General features: G+C 38.1%; 1 pseudogene across 1 annotated transcript; it reads right to left on the bottom strand.

Moving 5' to 3' along the window:
- Positions 1–11,789: 11,789 nt before the first annotated feature.
- Positions 11,790–16,336, bottom strand: LOC148697980 (putative serine/threonine-protein kinase PBL3; annotated as a pseudogene). The gene is made up of 6 exons (XR_015960760.1): positions 16,131–16,336; positions 14,461–14,786; positions 14,202–14,337; positions 13,043–13,179; positions 12,830–12,953; positions 11,790–12,426 (listed from the first exon to the last, which is right to left on the bottom strand). The product of XR_015960760.1 is annotated as a putative serine/threonine-protein kinase PBL3 (transcript).
- Positions 16,337–18,501: the final 2,165 nt, after the last annotated feature.

Raw genomic sequence — 18,501 nt, 5'->3', positions numbered from 1 at the left:
GTAAGTATATTTTCCGATTTTGTTGAAAAGATCATTGAGGTTTTCATGGATGATTTCAGTGTATTTGGGAGTTCATTTGATAATTGCTTGGATAATCTGACCTTAATTTTGAAACGATGTGTTGAAACTAACCTTGTCTTGAATTGGGAGAAATGTCACTTTATGGTGAAACAAGGTATAGTTTTAGGACATATTGTTTCAGAAAAAGGAATTGAAGTAGATAAATCAAAAATAGACCTTGTACGTCACTTACCCTCTCCTACTTCGGTTAGAGAGGTACGTTCGTTTCTTGGCCATGCAGGGTTCTATAGGCGTTTTATCAAGGACTTCTCCAAGATGTCCAACCCTCTTTGCCGATTGCTTCAAAAAGATGTGCCATTCAAGTTTGATGGAGAGTGTAATTCGGCATTTAACCAACTCAAGGAGAAGCTAGTCTCGGCCCCCATTATTGTACCTCCAGATTGGAGCCTTCCGTTCGAGCTCATGTGCGATGCATCCGACTATGCATTAGGAGCTGTTCTAGGACAAAGAAGAGACAAGCGGCCGCATGTCATATACTATGCCTCTCGGACTCTCAATGATGCCCAATTGAACTACTCCACGACGGAAAAAGAACTTCTAGCTGTGGTTTTTGCTTTAGATAAATTCCGTTCATATTTAATTGGTACTAAAGTAATCGTTTATTCTGATCATGCAGCTTTGAGGTACTTGCTCACGAAAAAGGAAGCAAAGCCGAGGCTTATCCGTTGGATTCTTCTTCTTCAAGAATTTGATATTGAAATCCGGGATAAGAAAGGAAGCGAGAATGTAGTGGCTGACCATTTAAGCCGAATGATCCACGAGGAGCATGAACATGCCGTACCTATCCCTGAAACTTTTCCCGATGAGCAGCTGCTTTCCATTGAGGTAAGTGAACCATGGTATGCAGATTTAGTGAATTACTTGGTGGCTAAACAAATTCCAAATGAACTAAACAAGCACCAACGTGATAAGCTTAAAAATGATGCACGTTTCTATGTTTGGGATGACCCTTATTTGTGGAAGTATTGCTCAGATCAAATTGTACGTAGATGTGTGCATGATTCTGAATTTCACTCAATTCTAAGCTTTTGTCACACATATGCATGTGGTGGTCATTTTGGCACACAACGCACTGCCCTCAAGGTTTTAGAGTGTGGTTTTTATTGGCCGACTATATTTAGGGATGCTAGAACCTTTTGTATGTCTTGTGATCGTTGCCAACGAATGGGTAACATAGGTACCAAGGACCAAATGCCGCAAACCCCTGTCTTTAATGTTGAAATTTTTGATGTTTGGGGCATTGATTTCATGGGCCCTTTCCCTCCATCTTATGGTTTCACTTATATCTTGCTAGCCGTTGATTATGTTTCTAAATGGGTGGAAGCAAAAGCCACCCGTACTAACGATTCTAAGGTGGTTGCAGATTTCGTGAAAACTAACATTTTTGCTAGGTTTGGAATGCCGAGAGTAATCATAAGTGATGGAGGGTCTCACTTTTGCAATCGGACCATTGAGGCGTTGCTAAGAAAGTACCATGTCAACCATAAGGTCTCCACACCTTACCATCCTCAAACAAATGGCCAAGCCGAGGTGTCTAACCGAGAAATCAAACAAATTTTGGAGAAGACCGTTGGACCAACAAGGAGGGATTGGAGCTTACGTTTAGATGATGCACTGTGGGCATATCGTACGGCATACAAAACACCCATTGGGATGTCACCTTTTCGGCTCGTCTATGGTAAGCCATGTCATTTGCCCGTAGAGTTAGAGCACAAGGCACATTGGGCCGTGAAGATTTTCAACATGGACATAGATGCAGCGGGAGTTCATAGGAAGCTCCAATTGAATGAACTTGAGGAGATTCGGAATGAAGCCTATGAGAATGCCCGGATGTACAAAACCAAGACCAAAGCATTCCATGATAAAATGATTCGAACCAAGACCTTCACAGTTGGGCAGAAAGTGTTACTTTTCAACTCTCGCCTACGGTTGTTTCCTGGTAAGTTGCGTTCTAAATGGATTGGCCCGTTTGTTGTTACTAATGTTTTCCCTCATGGTGCAGTGCAAATCAAAAGTTCAAGGACGCAGCAAGAATTCAAAGTGAATGGGCATCGATTGAAGCCCTATTACGAGATGTTTGAGGAGCATGTCGTGGAGGAGGTACCCCTCCATGCCGTGGAACCTAGTCAAGCTTAAACGGAGGTACCGTCCGGCTGCAAGACGTAAAAGAAAGCGCTACTTGGGAGGCAACCCATGCATCCGAATAGAGAAGAACTTGGAAAACCCCTTTAAGAGACTTATTTTTATTCCTTTCTTTTTCTTTACTGCCTTACTTTGCTTTCTTTCTCGTATTTGTTTATTTGCTTGCTCTGTTGTGACTTTCTGCTTAAAACATTGAGGACAAGGTTTGATTTAAGTGTGGGGGGGTAAACAATTTGTATTTGCATGAATTTCGTGGGATTTATTCACCTATCACTTAGAATGTTGTTTCTTGCTGTTTTAAGCGTTTTTAGAGTGTTTTATAGTGTCTTGGTATAAAACTTCGAAAATTTGATAAAAAAAAAAAAAATAATAATAAAAAAAAAAAAAAAAAAAAAGATCTTTTGAAAAACCCAAAAATATGTGTTTTTAGAGTCATTTGAGTCATTTTGGTGTTTGTTTGTGTCTTAGCGCTACTTAGGTTGTTTAGTTGTTATTGTTTGTTTGTTTATTAATTATGTGAGTCTATGATTGTAACATTGAGAAAATGTTTGATTTATTGATAGGCACTGCTAAACAAAGAAAGATGGTGCTTCACAAAGGGTGTTTGCTTGAGGCCCCACTACGTGGCTTTACTCTTGAAGCGGAAGGCGTAGGAGCAGAAGGCATCGGAGCGGAAGGCGTAGGAACAGAAGGCATAGGAGCAGAAGGCATCGAAGATAGAGCATTCCAGGCCTCAATACTTGGCCAAGCGCTGGATGAGCCAGGAAAAAGTTGCCTCTGGAGGAAAGACGAGAACCTTTGACGGTCACTGTGAATCCGACCTTCAGACTCTTGCAGCTCATCAAGCTTCCTCTTCATGCCCGTCGAATAGTTGTTTGCAAGCACGTGCAAACTTCTATTCTCATACTTCAGCTGCTGGATCTCCTGCTTGAGACTTTCCACTTCTGCCATCAATGATTCCACCTGACGGGAGCGGGCAAGCAGGCGTTGGCCCATGTTGGACACAGAACTCGCACACTGAACACTAAGTGCGAGGGACTCTTGAACGGCCAGCTCATCGGACCGTCCTGACAGCAGCCTGCTATCTTTCGGAGTGAGGAGGTTCCTAGCTACTATTGTAGCTGTTGTGGCGTCCTGCATCACGGAGTCTTCACCTGTGAGAGGACCGTTAGAAGAAAAGAAAGAAGGGCGCCATACGTTACCTTGACGCGGCGCGCCCGTATCACTGCTAAGGCTCAATTCCAAGCTAAGGTTCGATGAGTTTGCCATTTTTCAAAAGTGTTCAGAAAGAAGGGGTGGTTGGAGTTAATTCTCAAAGGGCCGGAGTCGATTTTTCAAGAATGGGATTTCTTCAGAGTGTATTTGTTGGGGTGATCGATAGCTCCATAAAAAGCCATGGCGACGCGTCCACCGATTCAGAGATCCGGATTTTCCTCCGCAAATTTCGACGACGCTTTCGCGGTTTTTCAGAAAACGCGTTCAGCTTTGTCAAAAGATATCTGACAAAGCTGATAACACGTGGAGGCCATCATCTCAATTACACGTCTTTAGCCGACAAGCGCAAAGTTCGGCGACACTTTCTCAGCTTTTCAGAAGACGAGTGCAGCTTTGTCAAAAGGAGCCGCATCTGCACTACCACGTGTCGTTCAGCACTCGAAGGGGCGCCTGCTCAGAAATCGAAGAGGCGTGTTCAGAGATCGAAGAGGCGCCATTATTTCAAAAAGCCGGATTTGCGGGATCAAAACGTTTGTCGACGAAGGTAAAAAGTACCACCACTTGATATTATCTCTATATATGTCGACCTTCGTCTTTTATGGCAGGGTAAACCTGAAGAAAAATGCCCAACTCTCTCTCACCTCTGAGGGCGCACTCCCAGCAAAGCCTTTTGAATTACTCAAAATTTTCTTCTTCCCCAAAGATGATACCAGATACCTGGAGTACATATGACCCAGGAGGAAATACATGCGCTGATTCCTTCACCGCTTCTTCAAAAGCAAAGGTATCTCATATCATCAAGGTCAAAAGCAAAAGTATCTCATATCATGCTCTCTCCCTGTCTTTTTCTTTGTCCTTGTTCTTACTCGCATGGCAAAGTGAAAGAAGCAATCAGCCGGCACTTGGAGTCAGTCTTCCGATCTGGAGCCAACTGCCTGGAACCTATTCCTGATTGCTTACCTAGCGTTGCTCTCGAGTAGTCATCTTCAACGGTTGATACACTTCCAGAGAAGGGACCACTCCTGCACAGATTGAACAAAGAAACAGACAAAAGGGATAAGCTCAGACCTTCGGGGAAGACCAAAAGAATCCTCCAGCCCAGTAGCACAAAGGAAAATCAATGATGGGCGGAAACCAGTTCGAGAGTAAGCCTGTGGATCATCAAGATCAAGCCTCATTGCAATCAACAAAGAGAAGATGGAATTTACACTCCATAACCAGATTTGCGTCCCTAAACTCTTCTCTTTGTTAATTACATTTTGCCATGTTTAGTATGTTTAAGTGCTTTTTGTGTATTTACTTATGCTTTGTGTGAATCTATGCTTAAAACATTGAGGACAATGTTTGATTTAAGTGTGGGGGGGGTAACTAAGTATATTTGATGCAAATTCGTTGGATTTTATCACCTATCACTTCACATGTTGTTTCTCACTGTTTTAAAACTATTTTAGTGTGTGTTGTTTTATAACTCCGAAAAGCACATAAAAATTTGAAAAATTGTTTTGAAAAGCCTAAAAAGAGTGTTTTGAGTCGTTTTTGTGAGTTTGTGTCTTAGGATACCTTCCAACACAATGTTAAGGATTTGGTTTATAATTGCATGACGGTTAGAAAGAGTTATAAACATAGAGAAAAGTTTGATTTACTCTTGGTTTATGCTTAGTTATGGTTATAATATATGACTTCACATGCAATCATAAAAGAAAAATTCGTTTTTGTAACATGCTTGAAGGAAGGAACTCAAACAAACGCTACAACCCTGTGAGACTCGAGCCATTACCTTCTTTGGAGAGTTATTTTCTGTGATTCTTTGTTTTCTAAAGTTGTTGCATGATCTCATTATTCCTTGCTTGGTTACTACTTAGAATGCAATTGTATCATGATAGAACTAAATGCTAGAACTTATATCCGTTTCATTCAAAGCATGACATTGAATTGCATAACATATATCAAGATGAAGTTGTGTAGTTGCCACCATAACCAAATAGCCTTACTTCCCATATTTCGTATTTATTGTAAGTTTTAACCCCGTTGAGCCTCGTTTAGCCTTTATTCTTTGTTAACCCACATCACCCCTTACCTAGCCTAGAGTAGGACTTTCCTATACCCTTGTTCTTAAAGGATAGTGAGCATGACTTAATTGAATTCCTTTTTATTAATATGTTGCAGAAAATAAGTGTGGGGGAAGGGATTTTTGTGTGTATGTATGTGCCTAAGTCTTAAAGGAGGCACGGGAAAAAAAAAAAAAAAAAAAAAAAAAAAAAAAAAAAAAGAAAAGAAAAGAAAAGAAAAAGAGTGAAAATAAGTGAGAATGGACTCACAAGTGTGATTGTTGATGAAAGGGCCCAAAAAGTTTGAATATGGCCCTAAGTGTTGTGACTTCCCCTTGGGTGTTCAAAGTTAACTTCTGCGTTCTAAAGGGAATTCTAAGTGCCTAATTCAATACTTTGCTCACTATTGCTTTAAGAACGTTTGTGTACTCTACCTTTCTTTGTTAAACCATTACCCTTAGCCCCGTTACCTCCCTCAACTTCTATCTTGAGTGTTATGTGTTTCAATTTGCGGAGTTTGAAATTGATATGAGCTTATGGAATCACTGGTTCTCATTCTAAGTAGTAGCATTCCATTCATGAGATCATACCTAAACATGCTTATTAACTCCAGAAATTGCTCTCTTTATGATACATATATGTGAGTGTTCGTTTTCATGTTTACATCAATCTTCTCACATATGACTAGATTAGGGTGTGTAGTTAGAAATTCTGAGTGAAAATCGAGTGCATATCTTGTAAGGAATTGAGCAAATTCTCTAAGGCATGTTACTACATTCAAAACATGGTTTTAAATGCTTAATTGTGAACTAGTATATGGTGACTATGATTAAGAATGTACTTAAGTGTGAAGATGACTAAAAATCTGTGAGAATGATGATTTTTAACATGTCATGTGCATTGGAAATCCCTAAGACGGTTGTTGGAAGGTTTAGGTTGTGTTTTACGTGTTTAGTGTCGTTTTGTTTATTTGTTTTTATTCTGTTTTGCTCGAGGACTAGCAAAAGCTAAGTGTGGGGGTATTTGATAGGAGCATATTCATGCGACTTAAATGGCTTGTTCTCGTACATTTACGTTATGTTTCTTTAGTTATTTTAGTTCTTTATGCTTCTTTTGTGTGTTTTCAGGTTCTAAGGGCTTAGGGAGCAAGAAAGTGCATTTTGAGGCCATTTGGAGCATTTTTGGGCATGGATTGGATAGCTTATCCATGGAGCCAAAGTTTGGACGAATTTGAAGGCCTTATTTTCACTTTGGACATAAAACAAAGGGCCTAGCCCATTCTCTCTTATTCTATCCCTTATAGCCATGCAAAGAACCATCCATTCCATCAAAAACAATCCATCAATTCACATGCAAAACCACCATTAACATACATGCACCCAAACAAAGCCAACCTAGCTAACCCTACATGCATTATTTATTAGCATCTTTACAAGACATTATCATTGCATAACATTCCACTTCCACCTCTTTCCAACCTAATTCACATGCATATCAACCCTACATACATTAATTAGTCATTCTTTTCATATTACACTCAAATGCATTCACATGCATTTCAAGAAGCAAAACAACATTGTGCCGTGAGCTTCCCTTGCATTTTCAGCTTTCCTCCTTGCATTCACATGCATAACCAACCTAGTGTCACTCCCATTCATTCCCTTTAATTATTTAGCCATTATCATACATTTATTCTCCCATAAACAACCCAACAATGCCGTGAGTTCCCACTCCCATTTCCAACTTTCCATAACTTTTCCTAGATGTTTTATTACATACATTCCCCCTTCATTATTCCAAACACATGCACCCATAATCATTCATCCCCTCCTAGCTGCAATATTCCCTCTTTTGTTCCCCCATTTCACCTATAAATAAGCATCCAACACTCCTCAAAATTCATTCACTCTTCCATACACATTTTCAGTTACAAACACTTCCATTTTCTGTGCAGTTTTTCTCCTTCATTGCAGCCACTATCCAACCACTTCCCATCCCTCCAAAACACTTCACATAATCCCCAAAGCTCACCTTAGACCTTGTGCTACAACAACGAGGAAGAAAAGAGTGCTTAAACGTTCATACAATTCAAGTTTGAGTTGTTGGAATGTTTAGGTGTTTCTTTGATTTCAAAGTTTAAATTTAATTCTCTTTGTTTTGTACGTATGAGAAGGGAAGAGAAGAGTGCCTAAACGTTCATACAATTCACGTTTGAGTTGTTGGAATGTTTAGGTGTTTCTTTGATTTCAAAGTTATGAGGAACTAAACCCCCTTTAGCTAGGGGGTGATTCGAAACTATGTTTATATTTGCATTTTGAATTGATTACGTTTGGTTGGAATTTCATAAGTTGTGGATTCAATTCGTTTAACTGTTTGATTGATAACTTATTTATGTATGTTCATTGAGATTGCAAGCTTAATTTTCATGCATAAATATGACGCTAGAATATAAGTGAATTTCACCTAATCGTTATGAACTTATATTCACAAGTAGTAGAGGTTGCTTATAAACAATCGCGTTAAACGAATTCTTGGCATAAGTTTCATGCGTATTCCATAGTAACGAATGCCTCGTCGATGTTTATGATTTCCGTTGAACTTAATGATCTTGGTTAAATGTCTCTATCATGCGTATTCCATAGTTAGGGACTTTGATTAAGAATAATTTGGTTGTAATGCGTATTCCATTCAATCCAACGAATTTAGGGAAATCTGAAAGTTAATCTAAGCGGATCTAATTAACTTGGAGCATTGAGTTTCACAACTTATCGAAAGACCAACTGAGAATCAATTTTGTTTGCAAGTGTAACATGTGTGGAGAAGAACCCCTTGGCTATTCCATCATCCATATTTTTATCACATTCATATTTACATTTTGCCTTTAATTATATTCTGTCTTTTTAATTTAATATCGTCCAACCACAATTCCCCCCCTATTTTGTTAAGTCTTAATCATTCGTATTTGTTTTATTTTTGTATCTTTAAGCTTTTGGAGTCATAAACAATTGCAAATTCATCTAAATCAAGTTCTAGCTTCTATTTGAGTCAATTTGATTGTTTTAGACAATTTGAGTTTTTCAAAGCCATTCTGAGTCATAGTAGTCTTGTTAAGAGTATTTTAATTTAGTTTTTATGTTTTTAAGTCAATTTAGAAGGTTTTAGCAAGCCCTCCTAATCCCCGGTCTAGAACGATCCCTCACTTATCCATTCTACTACAATTGTCAAACGAGGGTTTAATTTGAGTGTCAAGTAATTCTCGCATCAGCAACTCACCCAGCAGACTGTCCTAGGATAAAGTTTTGTAAAAACCATGGCGAAATAGAAGGATGAAGCAAAACAAGGAAAGTTTTTTATTAAATTTCTAGCAAATTGATAAACCGGCTCGAAAGCTAACAAAGTTCAACTAAAGCAAAACAAAAAGGAAAAGAAGAAATTCCTAAGTCTAAGCAAAAAGACTACTCATTGGCAGTCTGCGTAACCACTGGTTCCTCAACTGCCAGGCCTTGAGCAACCGCACCACTTCTAACAGCCCAAGCTTCCAGCAGTTTATCCGCAGCCGCCTATACCTAGACTGCTTTACCCTCAATTGCTCTACCAAAGGTAGCCTCAAATGAGAAATCAAGCAGATCAACTAGAGAAATGGAGAAAGTCTCGAAGTCCTTCTTGGAAAACTCATAATCAGATGGCCTGCCCTGAAGATGGTCTACATAGCCAAGCTTGTAGAAATCAGCCTGACAAGAAGTAAGCTCTTCATGATTAACTTTCTCATTCTTTTCAACAAGCCTAGTGTGAACACCCTGCAGCTTATCTAGTTATTTTCTTAGGTTCTCGCTAACAGACAGCGCACCTTGCAGCTCCACTTCCTTGGACTCAAACTTACTGGCAACCTCTTTGAGACAAGACACTTCAGCATGCATGAAGGCAAGCTCTTCGTCCTTGGCAAGACAAGCAGATCATAGCTCCGAATTGACACGCTCAAGGTCCTCGACCATCGGAGAAACACAACTGATTTCCGTCTTTGCAGCTTCTAACATCGCTTAAGTCGTACTAAGCTTAGCCTTCAAATGGGTGACCTTCTGATGAGCGATCTTTAGTTGCATAGAAGTGGGGGAAAAGATATTAGACCTCTTCAAAACAGCGAGTTCAGATTCGAGTTTCTCGATCTTTTCAGTTGCCTAGCGAAGCTGAGCCATCAACACCACTTCGGCTTTCTTAGCACACTTGACAGCATCCTAATCAACGCGCATAAACTCAGCTGCCAGGATCAAAGTCTTATGCATTGTGGCAATCAATGAGGACTTTCTCAAGTAGGTAGGATGCTTCGTAAAAGAGTATGAGCGGATAACAACTTTCCCGACACTGTCAACAAACTCTGAGCGGATAACAACATTCCCGACACTGTCAACGAACTCGGTGCATGCATCAACATCCTCAAGCAGGTCAGCCTTCAGCAACGCACAAATCTCGGGAAACTCACCAGCCTCAGACTCGGTGGATGTTACATAACTGCCCGTGCGAGCAAACTTCCCCTTCTTAGCATACAAGTCAGTTATGTTAGAATGAGGAACAAGCCCAAACGCCAACTTAGCAGCAGAATCCACATTTCCGCTTTTCATAATGGCGAGCCTCTTAGAAGTCGAACCAGACTTAGCTCTTGACGGACACTTTAATACAAACTTGGACACCAGGGGCACCACCAAACCCTTTTGTTGGGCAAGTCTCTCAACAATGGATGTGGTCACATTCGGAACAGCAAGTTTTACAGGCTCAGGCTCAACAAACTTTTTCATCCTCTTTGGAGAAGTTAAGTCAATGACAAGCTTCTCAGCAGCTGACAAGCCCTTGCGAGCAGCAGAAGAAGTCTTTGGCTTCTTCTCAGCCAAAGGCTCACAAGCAAGTGAGGAAGATCTCTTCTTTCCACCCTAGTTGGCGACAAGCTCTACAGTAACGATCGGATGAGCAAGTGCCTCATCCTTTATCCGCTTTATCTCTTCCTTCTGAGGTAGCCCGCCTTTCTCCTAACGAAAATGACTGAGTAGCCAGCGTCATTCATGGTACTCAATAGGAATGCCCAAGGCGATGTGCACTTTCTTCATATTCGGCGAGGTCCTTGGAGTTGAGCCAAATTTCGAATCTATATAAAGTAAGAATGACGATCAGTAAACTAAAGTCATGGAGCAGCTCAACAAAAATTCAAGCAGGCCAGGAATGAAGCAGTTCACTTACCATTGATAAAGACAGTTGGAACATACAGCTCAGGAGAAGAGTCAGACTCCCACTCTCCACTAACCTCCAAGGTGTCTCTCACCCACTCATGATCGCCTTTGCAAGAAGCATTAAGCAGTCTATAGCGAGACCTTAGTTGCCTTATGCCTTCCTTGTGGCCAATTTTGAAGAAGTACCATAACTCATTTATGGTCAAGCCAAGATCAAATAATCTACTCAAGTTTGAGAACCTCACCTACGCACGAGCTGCATTCGAGGAACACTGGGTAGGTGTGCATTTCATGGAGCAGATCACCTTCGGGAAAAGACGCGACATGGGGAAAGTAAACCCTAACACGAAGTAATACGGATGGAATTAGATAGCTCTCTTCCTAGTAGTGGCACCCTCGTCGCAAGGCTAAGGACTAATTGCACTATTGCAACATTAGAGTTTCTTATTTGACATATCAGTAAAAATTTCCAAATAAGAACTCTCATTTGATCACATTCAGTAAACTCATTTTCTATTAAGCACCTACATACTCGTCTTGTTGTCTTTTTCACACTAATGACTCAAGATGTCATTCTCTCAAGAGAGAAGGCATAGTATGTATTGATCTTAACGGAACGTCAATGCCCAATTAGGAATCCTATAACCATGAACATCTAGGATATGTGTATGAGAGAAAAAAGTCTCATATATCTAACTTCTTTAGATTACAATCTCTCTATTAGACATTCCTTCGACTTTATCATGCAAACATATAATTATTTATGAGACATTTGCATACAATATTTATTGCCATTTGACTAAACTAAATAGTTTAATATGGGAAATGTCTGTAACCTATCAGTCTTGTGATTGAATTTTAGGGCACTTCCAACGATATTTACCCAAAAATCATTCTTACTCCCAAAAAAATAACCGCAAAAAGCTATGGACTGTCAATTGCTCTTTTGATTCTTGGACTAGAAAAGTTGAACAGCTTCACTTTTCTTTTTATTTGAAAACTGAAATCAGTACCAGAAGAAAAACCTTCACATACCGAAGAAAAAAGATGGAAATGAAAAACAAGCATATGCATGTTGTAAACAAAATTTTGGTTCCCTTAAGAGGGAAGGAAAACTGGAAGCTTTACATACACATAGATTATTAATTCTTGTGATAGTTGTACAATCTCACTATCTCTCAAAGCAAGTATTACAACAAAGCGTCTCTTCTTCTGTTTTTACGACTAATCAACCTAGAAGGCACAATTGTGGTAGCTACATATATATATGTCTATATATGGAGTATGAAAGTTCCTTATACGTATGAGGAAAACAAATTTATTCCAATTTTGTATTTGAAATTGTTACGTGTGAGGATGGTTCAAGTGCTTGACCCCATGATCGTCTAACTTGTGTTGTTGAGTTCGTAACGTGTCCTTTGGGTGGATTCGTTCCATTGTGGCTAGAACATCAATCATGAGTGGCCTATATTTTGGGTCTGTATGGAAGCACTGTAAGGCAAGTTCAGCTGCAGCTTGGGCTGCTTTCTTCGAGTATTGACCCCCCAACCTTGTGTCCATGATTCTTAAAACTCGTCTACTATCACTTATGAACGGCTTTGCCCAATCCACCAATGTTTCCTCGACACTCCCAGCTCTCTCATCGTCCATTGCTCGTCTCCCTGATAGTAGCTCTAACAAAACTACCCCAAAGCTATACACATCACTCTTTGGCGACAAGTGACCTGCTCATTTTTAACCATATAGTGAAGAAAATGTCCTTTAGTAGATGCACTAGTTTCCACACAATACATGATGTTTGAATAGTTATAAGTTAGAGGATCGCTTATTTATAATGTCTTTCAGTTCCATCCGCATCCTAGACACTTATTCCCTAGTTTCCTTTTGTTTGTTCTAATTTTTATTGTCAAAGAACCTTCTAACTACTCAATACATACGTTTTACTTTGCATGTCATCCGTTAGTAATTAGTGAGATAAGTTAGCGTATGATCGAGTCAATCATCAATTTTATTTACTTTTTAAAATGATGCTAAGATTACATTTTCTTTCTTCCTTCTTTTCTTTCTGTAGCTGAATTTTTGTTTGCAGGTGTTACTTTTTTCAGGATTACCAGTAAAAATACTGACCTGTAGCAACATATTCTGGTGCAGCGTAGCCTCGAGTTCCGACCACTCTGGTTGAAACATGAGTATTATCTCCAGTAGGACCATCTCTTGCTAACCCAAAATCTGATAGCCGAGCACTGAAATCCTGCATAAATTAGATTAATGTTCTGTTGGGCTTGTGATTACAAGTGGCACAATCGTTCTCAAACTGGAGCTTTTGATGTGAAAGCATACCGAATCAAGTAGAATGTTGGAAGCTTTCAAGTCACGGTAGATGACATTAGCATCTAAACTATGTAAGAAAGATAACCCCCGTGCAACATCAATTGCAATATTCATCCGAACAGCCCAAGTGATAGGTTGAACACCTTCTGCAGAAGAACAAAGAACAAGGTAACGATTCAGGAACTTATAAAAAATGTATATTTGATAAATGTTTCGTTTTTGGCAAGTGTTGAAATATATGTTTTCATGAACAGATCAAGGAATAGACAAATTAAAGGGATCAAACCATAGTAAACATAAAGCAGAAACCACAGAGGAACGCTAATATGCGGATTATCTAACCATCCTAGATGCTAAAAGCACATCAGTCCAATTGCCACACAAGTCCCATGACTAAGAAACCAAAAAATAGATCAAAATATCTGCATTTTCTATAAGAAACCAAAAAAATTGTCTCCTACTGTGGCTACCAATCAATATGGTCAGCAAACAAGTTCCTGAGTTCTACCCATTACATGGTCATGGTTAAACAATGGAAAGCAGGACACCTAATCAGCCTAAGAACTTCCATAAATATGTCATCAAAGTAAATAAATATGTTCCGGATGTATTATTTTCTTCACAAAGGATGCTACCCCGCTATATGCAACAAATCCAGTGAAAACTTCCACTATTTTTGTTATTAAAACTCAAGAGTTAACTGGATGGATGTTAAATCGAGATTCAGTATACGTTCTTAAAAAAAAAAACATCTGAAACAACATAATACCAGAGAAAGCTCAAAGTTATTAATGGAAGACCGATTCTCAAAATGCTGAGTTAGTCGAGTGCAGGTTAAATTAAGATTTCAGTATTTCACAATCATAAGCAGTGAGGCATCTAAGTTAAAATAGTATAAGCTACCTGGCAGTAGTAGCAGCCATCGTCAATTGATATCGATCCAAATTCAACATCTTACAACACTAAAATTTTAGTCCTTTTCCTGGTTAATTATTGCGATCATTTGTTTGAAACAATAATTAAATTTTAAACAGGTAACAAATTAATAAATATATCTATCTACAAGTACGATTACCAAGTAACACACTTACTTGCAAATTGGTAAGAAGAAACAACATGAATAATTGAAAATTTGAAATACATAGGGGAAAAGGATACTCGTACTCACTTCTAAACAAATGATTCTCCAAACTTCCCCTTGGCATGAACTCATAAACCAGAAGTCTGTTGTCAGATTCTGAGCAATACCCTATGAGTTTCACAAGATTTTCATGGCGAAGCTGACCAAGATAGTTCACTTCCGCCTAAATGGTTGAAAAAAAGATTTGAGCTTCAGATGAGGAATAGCAAGATCAAAATGAAAATAATTACCAAAAAAAAAGGTCAAAATGAAAACAAGACTAAAAAAAGGTCCCGATTGTACATACAAGCCATTCCTTGTGGCCTTGAAAGCTTTCTCGCTTGAGCCTCTTGATGGCCACCACTAACCCAGTTCCAGGTTTAGTGGGAGCTAATGTGTTTGCATCAATCCATCCTTTAAATACCCACCCAAACCCTCCCTCTCCGAGCAGACTCTCTGGGCGGAAGTTCCTAGTAGCATTTTTGAGATCACTGAAACTGAAGGACTTGACGTTGGTAGGGACAGATATATCAGCTTTGGATGCTACTAAAGCTTTATTCAAATTCCCAGACGTCGACTGCTGCGAGCAAGAGGTACTATCCATCTGTTGCTTGCCATTAGACTTTGTACTTCCTAAAAGGTGAAAGAGGTAAGAAAGCTACAAAAATATCACCTTCAAATTTCTTTGCATGAAAAATAACAAATGAATAGACAAATGACCATAGTGAAGTGCACCCATATGAATATTAATAAGCTCTTCAGACTGCAGTCCAAACAAAAACAGACAATATGCAGAACATTTAAAGATTACTGAAACTACAATTATCAAGAAAAAAAATAAGTATAAGAGCCTAGACTACACACATCAACACATGTCAAGGCCTTTTCGGTACTGCCATCAGAAACGATCAGTGCTGATTAGTTGGTAATTAAGACTATGAGACCATGATTTGTAGGACCAGACGATGAGATCATATGTTCAAGATACCCAGGAAAAGTACAAAATAATCTCACTTGGACATCTCATAAAGAGGAATGATTATTGGCCAGACCTGATAGGCCCGAATGGCTCGATAATAGACCCCTCTCGGCCTTAGAAGAATAAAAGAATCCCAGACTGGCCTTAACTAATAGGAGATGGGACTATAACAGAGAAGAAGGAAATAAGAATAGAGAAATGTATAAAAAGATAAGGATAATATGATCAATTGAAGCCATGGCACCCTTGAAACATTTCTTGATAGAATGGTTAAAGCCTTTATTAGTTATACGGTAATATAACAAAGAGAAATGTAGTGTCGATAACATTTGTCATGGGTCTAAATGTTTGGGGAAGGGAAGTGACTTCCACACTCCTTTTTTCTCCACCTGCACGGCCTATAAACATATTAAACAAAAAAACAGGGGTGTGTAGAAGGAGAAAAGGTGTGCCCAAATCAGTTCTCTTTGGGGAATGCTAGCAACTTTCTCTTTAACCTCCTCATGCCATGTGTCCTTTCTTTTACAAACATGAGAAGAGGGAGAGGGGAGAATGTCCAAATGACAAGGTCAGAGAATGTTTCGCATTCCCCTAAAATAATACAAACACGGCTGTATCACATTATCTTAAATACTTTAAAAAGAAAAACACACAAAACAGTATAGATGCTGCCTTGCTGTGCCGGTACAACCATTAGAATCATAAGCATGGTAAAAAGATCGTCTTTATACAAGAAAGGGAGGAAAGAAAATCTTTAAAAACCCATTTTATTTTATAATCCTAACCATTTGAGCTAAAAGTGCATTCCAACACATGATGCGTATAGGTTTCTAGAAATTTATAGAGATGATACCTAGGATCTCTTGAAAATTGTAAATCCAGATGGGAAGGAAGAAGAGGGAAGCAAGCAAACAGAAAAACACCCAAGAAAATAAGAGAAGTTAGCGGCATGGCATAAAGATACTGTTATAGTTTGTAGCTGTAGAGTAGTAGGGTACCAGAGAAGTTGATGGAAGAAGCATGAGCACACTTGGCAGATTTTCTGCAGCAGTTTCCCATCATCGATTAAGCTAGAACGATACATCAATCAAATATGTACGTCTACTTGTAGCAGCAGCAGGCATCCAGCAGGTAAGGAGGAGGAGGGCTGGCAAATAAGGAAGGGAAAGAAAGAAATGTGCAGGCAAGAGAGAGAGAGAGAGAGGGAGAGAGAGGAAAGGTCTTCCATTGACATTTGACATTTGACATTTATGACACTTTGAAACTAAGATGTACTTGTATCTGCTTAGTCAATGGAAGAATTCAGAAAATATTGGCCGGATTAATCACTTGTGTGGAAAAGTATTACGTGCTGTGTTATTTTTAAAAATAATAATAATAATATCGGTCCCACATCCATCTCCATATGAATCTGGTTTTGAAGATACAGAGCATGTGTTTCATGTTGAAAGCACGCTGGATTTAAAACTTCAAACTTCAAACTTGAACTACAAAACACATTCAAATAGACATTCTATAAACGAAACTCGACGATCACGCGTGCATTTCATTCATACGCATTGAAATTGAGCAAGAAAAATGCATACTTGCACAAGAAAAATAAAAAGAACAAACTCCTCCTCCAGAATTGAAAGATGTCAATTGCCAAGGCCTCCAACTCCAAGCAGCAGATTTCTTATATCAAATCAAAACCCTAATTTCTTGGACCCCTAAATCCCTAAAATTCATTAATACCAGAAAGGAAAATTTTATTTTAACCCATATAACTTCTTTCTATACTCAACTTACTCTTTGCACTCATATCTCTATTATCTTTATTAATTAATGAAACCCTCTTTATCAACTAGAAGAGGGTAAAAAGACAACTTAAGTCTTCTATCACACACAAAAAAAAATGATGGGCAATAATGTAATTTCACATGTCCAAATTTTACTGTTTTTTATTGAAACCTCACGTACATATGATGTTAAAATATCTCTACTATTTAAAATTAAAAAATAATAATAATAAAATAAAAACCAAAAACAAAAACCTCACACTCTCTCCTCCTCTCTCCTTTCTCATTTTCTAAAAAATGTGTTCATACACACAAAGTGTGTAAGCAAATGCTAGTTATTTTTAATTAAACTATTAATATCTCTTTAAACCTAAATTTACTACCTAAACTACCCTCACAAACTCAATTCAATATGTTATTTATCTTTACACCCATTTGATAATAAAAAACCAAAAGCAAAATATTCTCTCCTCAGACCTCCTTTCAATAGTTGTTCTTTATAGAGTTTCCATCATCCTCTACAACGTTGCTCTCGATAAATTCCAGGTTGCTTTGCACCAAGTAAATATATTTGCACTTTCCATTAAGAAATAACCGCAGGCAATCAAATAATTCATTTATGGGAAAACGTATACTTGAAATCTGATGGCATGAAGTAATCTGCAATAGCATGAAACAAAATAATAAGAGGTAGAAGAGAAGTAGCATTTCTAACATTCTGGTCTTGAATCATGAGTTCTGGAGAAATAAGTTGCAAAGATTGTTCTTCTTCTATTATGCTGTGAGAGGTTTTGAAATCATAAAAATTAAATGCAATTCGGACTAAAACTATGAAAGATTGAATAAAAAAAAATTCAATAAGTTAAACAAATTGTACCCGTTTGAAATAAAAAAAAAACTCAGAAGTAACAAAAATACATGACAAGCACTTCGAAGGAAGATAGAAAATCTAGTTAAGAGCAACTCTATTTGGTGAGAAAACTTCTTATTCATTTGGATATTGTCATTTTTGTGCAAGAGAAAGAAGCATGAACATAAACATAAAAACTACATTGCTGATCAAATTTTTAATAACATGATTTGTACTGTGTGGTGTCATTTTTTTGTTAGGGTTTGATTATTAGATGTAGGTTTTTTGATAAATCTTATTTTTATTGTTAATTGTATCTTGTACTTAATAGTAATTATGCTATAGGATAATAATGACATTTTATATTTAAAGTTTAAGTTTGGTGTAGAAAGAGGTTATATGGGTTCAAATAAAATTTTCCTATAAAAAATTCGTAGTGTAATTGACTAGGTAAAAGAAGAGGCTCCAAAGGAATGAAGACAAGGATTGATTAACGGTTAATTTGACAAAATATGATAGTTGTATGATATTAAAAAATTACAAGTAAATGTATGAAATTGAAATGTTTTAGAGATAATGGAGGAAGTTGTATTTGCACCCAAACCTGAGGGTACACTGTAATTTTCCCTTTATTAAATAGTTAAAAATTTAGGTATATTCAATTAGGATTTTTTTTAACAAAAATTATTATCTACAACAAGGGGTAGGGGAGTGGGCTATGTCTTACATTGGGCTAGCAAT

The sequence above is a fragment of the Pyrus communis genome, chromosome 3 (assembly GCF_041283825.1).
Source record: "Pyrus communis isolate YQ-2024b chromosome 3, ASM4128382v1, whole genome shotgun sequence".
Classification (NCBI taxonomy): domain Eukaryota; kingdom Viridiplantae; phylum Streptophyta; class Magnoliopsida; order Rosales; family Rosaceae; genus Pyrus; species Pyrus communis.
Note: the sequence above shows the minus strand (reverse complement) of the source record. Positions and strands in the feature narration are given on the sequence as shown.